This window comes from Hyla sarda, chromosome 1 (genome assembly GCF_029499605.1).
Source record: "Hyla sarda isolate aHylSar1 chromosome 1, aHylSar1.hap1, whole genome shotgun sequence".
Taxonomy (NCBI): domain Eukaryota; kingdom Metazoa; phylum Chordata; class Amphibia; order Anura; family Hylidae; genus Hyla; species Hyla sarda.
In genome coordinates this window covers 445153927-445157571 of record NC_079189.1, presented here as the reverse complement: position 1 = coordinate 445157571, position 3645 = coordinate 445153927, and positions in this window count along the sequence as shown.

The following is a 3645-nucleotide window of genomic DNA, read 5'->3' as shown; positions in this document are numbered from 1 at the left end:
CTTATGACAAGCTGTACTGTGATTATTTTTTTTATTTTTTATTTGATTAATATGACAGCTTCTGGCATTTGTCTGTTGCATAGCAACTATTGATGTATGCTTTAGGGGACAAGAAAGTATCTCAATCTTTTGTTTCAACCATAGTTTCCTTCTGCTTTCAGTTCCAGGGCTATGGTTATTTCCCTTTCCACAGGCAACCAAATATTCAAATAGCTTACATTTGTCATGGGCGAAAAAACAGGATTAGTCTGTTGTCACACACAGCCGGTTTTAAGCCAAAATTGGGATCCATGAGGAACGGAAATTATAAGTGATAGTAGCCTTATGTTATGATAGGTGTTGTTTTCTTTTTTAGATTCAAAGTTGTATTACATTATAGAAATAATAAAGGGAAGGGATACAAAAATAATAAAGGCTGGGGAGGTAAAGGGAGACAACGGAATGAAAGGAGGAAAAAAAAAAAATCAACAGGACACATGCCCGAAATTATGAAAGGCAAGTAAAATGACAAAACAAGGCATGCAATGAAGTAACATCTCCCTGTATCAATATATAGGCATAGATTATAAATCAAACCTCTCCCAAACAAAAGTCAGTGGGGAACTATATTGTAGGTGTACCAACAACATTTTAAAGATTCGCACAGTTCTGGAGTGGGGGCAAAATCAACAAAAATAAAGGGAATAAGGGATAAACAGACTATTGCCCAACAACAATCACAGAAATTAAGGAATTGTTGTCACCGACCGTAGAAACAGAATACCAATGGTAGAAGAGGGTGGCAAAATGTGCCGTAGGTGTTATTTTAAGGGGTTAAATTTCATTGGGCTATAAAATCTTTTCCTTTTTAAAATAATATTGGGGGAGATTTATCAAAACCAGTGCAGAGGAAAACTTGCCCAGTTGCCCATAGCAACCAATCAGCTTGCTTCTTTCATTTTTATGAAGGCCTGTGAAAAATGAAAGAAGCAATCTGATTGGTTGCTATGGGCAACTGGTCAAGTTTTCCTCTGCACAGGTTTTGATAAATCTCCCCCATTGTGATTTCAGCAACTGACTAGTGTTATTCATAGTACAAGGAAAAGCTATACGTTAGTCTAATTCACAAAACCCCTGTTAGGGCTTATAGATCTTTTCAATCTGGCCTTGGGCCTTCCCTGTACATTAGGGAGGAGAACCGCTACAAAATTGGACAACCTCCTTTAAATGGAAATGCAATTACTGTAGATGAAAGCTGGAGATGACAAATTGCACTCCCCTGTACTCTGACAGATTGCTTCCTTTACCACGAATAAGAATCCAGGGAAGCTCCCTAATTTTAGATGAAAAGATTGAAGCTGCTCATAGTGGAAATATTGGTTCTTACATTTGTTATACTATCAGTTATCCGAGAGGCAGTAAAGTTTTTTTTTTTTTGTCCACTTTGGTTGTTTAAATGCACATATGTTAGCCAAAGCATTTGCGTGAAAACTCATTATCAAGCAGTGATTGGACACATTTGCATTTATGGTCTACAAGATATATGGGAAGGAACAGGGATAGAAATCACCAAGTTTGCCTATGAGGCGGCTGGCTCTACTCTTTTACAGGTGTTTGCTTCTACCTGGGTGTCCAAGGCTCTCTCGGCTTGGGCTTCCCAGCTTTGCCAGGGTATACTTTCTGGATCCTTGCCTGATGACCTAGCTGACCTGCCGCATCAAATCTCCAATGCCAGTGACCACCTTTGCTTGGCAGCCTTGGAATTAGCCCGTTGTGCAGCCTTCGCTTCTAGCAACCTGGAGGCTCTGCATCGGGCCTTGTGGCTCAAGGCATAGAATGCGGACGTAGCTTCAAAGTGCTCTCACACGGAACTCCCTTTCTCAGGAGTCCGGCTCTTTAGTAATTGTCTAGACAAAATAATTTTGAGCCACGGGTGACAAAACTTTTTGTTGCCACAAAATCATCCTCATCGTACTGGTTTGTGCCGTAAGGGCTCTTCCTTTCATCACTGGGCCCGACATCCACAGGTGGGGGTTGTGCTTACAGCCCAACACCGTGCAGGACGTTTGGCATTTGCCAGAGAACACCAAGATTGGCAAATTTGCCACTGGCGCCCTGTGCTCTTCACTGATGAAAGCAGATTCCCACTGAGCACGTGACAGGGTCTGGAGATGCTGTGGAGAATGTTCTGCTGCCTGCAACATCCTCCAGCATGATTAGTTTGGCGGTGGGTCAGTAATGGTGTGGGGTGGCATTTCTTTGAGGGGCTGCACAACCCTCCAATGTGCTTGCCAGAGGTAGCCTGACTGCCATTAGGTCCCGAGATGAGATCCTCAGACCCCTTGTGAGACCATATGCTGGTACGGTTGGCCCTGGGTTTCTCCTAATGCAATACAAAGCTAGACCTCATGTGGCTGGAGTGTGTCAACAGTTTCTGCAAGAGGAAGACATTGATGCAATGCAATGGACTGGCCTGACCTGACATCATGTCTCACTCCATCCACCAACGCCACGTTGTACCACAGATTGTCCAGGAGTTGGCGGATGCTTTAGTTTAGTGCAGGTCATCCCTCAGGAGACCATCCACCTCCTCAGAGGGGGGGGGGGTTGCTAGAGCAAGAAAGGATTCTATTGCCGGGTGGGTCATACAATATTTTGCTTTATCTGTTGGTCTAAGCTCACTCCAACAGGGCAGGAACCTATTGTTGGGCTGAGAGTAGGAGTGCCTCCTAGAGTGCAGATTGGTCACCTGTAGGATTGCCACCTGGCTGGTATTTTACTGGCACAGCTGGTATTTTGGCCACCCTGCTGGTATTTTTATATTAAAAATACCGGCAATTCAATGGCTGGTATTTATCCAATCAATCCTCCAACTCCTGGAATGTTGCACCATAACCTGTACCAGTGTTTCCCAACCAGAGCACCTGCAGCTGTTGCAAAACTACAACTCCCAGCATGCTGGGAGTTGTAGTTTTGCAACAGCTAGAGGCATCCCTCGTTGGGAAACACTGACTTAGTGTATATACTACTATATAGTTCAACATGCTGGGAGTTGTAGTTCTGCAGCAGCTGGAGGCACTCCTGGTTGGAAAACACTGACTTAGTCTATATACTACTATATAGTCCAACATGCTGGGAGTTGTAGTTTTCGTTTGGGGCAACTGCTGAGCCATGGCTCTATCAGGGCATGCTGGGAGTTGTAGTTAGTAACTAACTGCAACTCCCGCATTTAATTAAAAAAAAGCGATCAAAAAGTCACATCAAAACAAAAATGGTACTGTTAAAATCTACAGATCGGGGTGCAAAAAAAATGAGCCTTCATACAGGCCCGTATACGGAGAAATAAAAAAGTTATAGGGGTCAGAATAAGACAAAATTCCCCCTGCAGATATGTATCCTTTGATGTCACGCATATATAATAAATAATGCAAATTAGCATGGCCAGTATTTTTTGGGCAAGAAAGGTGGCAACCCTAGTCACCTGATCATCGCCGTCACTACAGGGTGGATGTTGGGGTTTCTTCCTCTCTCTCCTTTGGCCGTAAGGTGCTTTAGTCTGTTGACTCGCCCTAAAATGGTAATTTTCCTAGGTGGTGCTTTCATGGCAACAGGAAAAGCTTGTAATAACACTCTGCTTCTGACAGGCCCTCCTCCTGCAAATCTTGT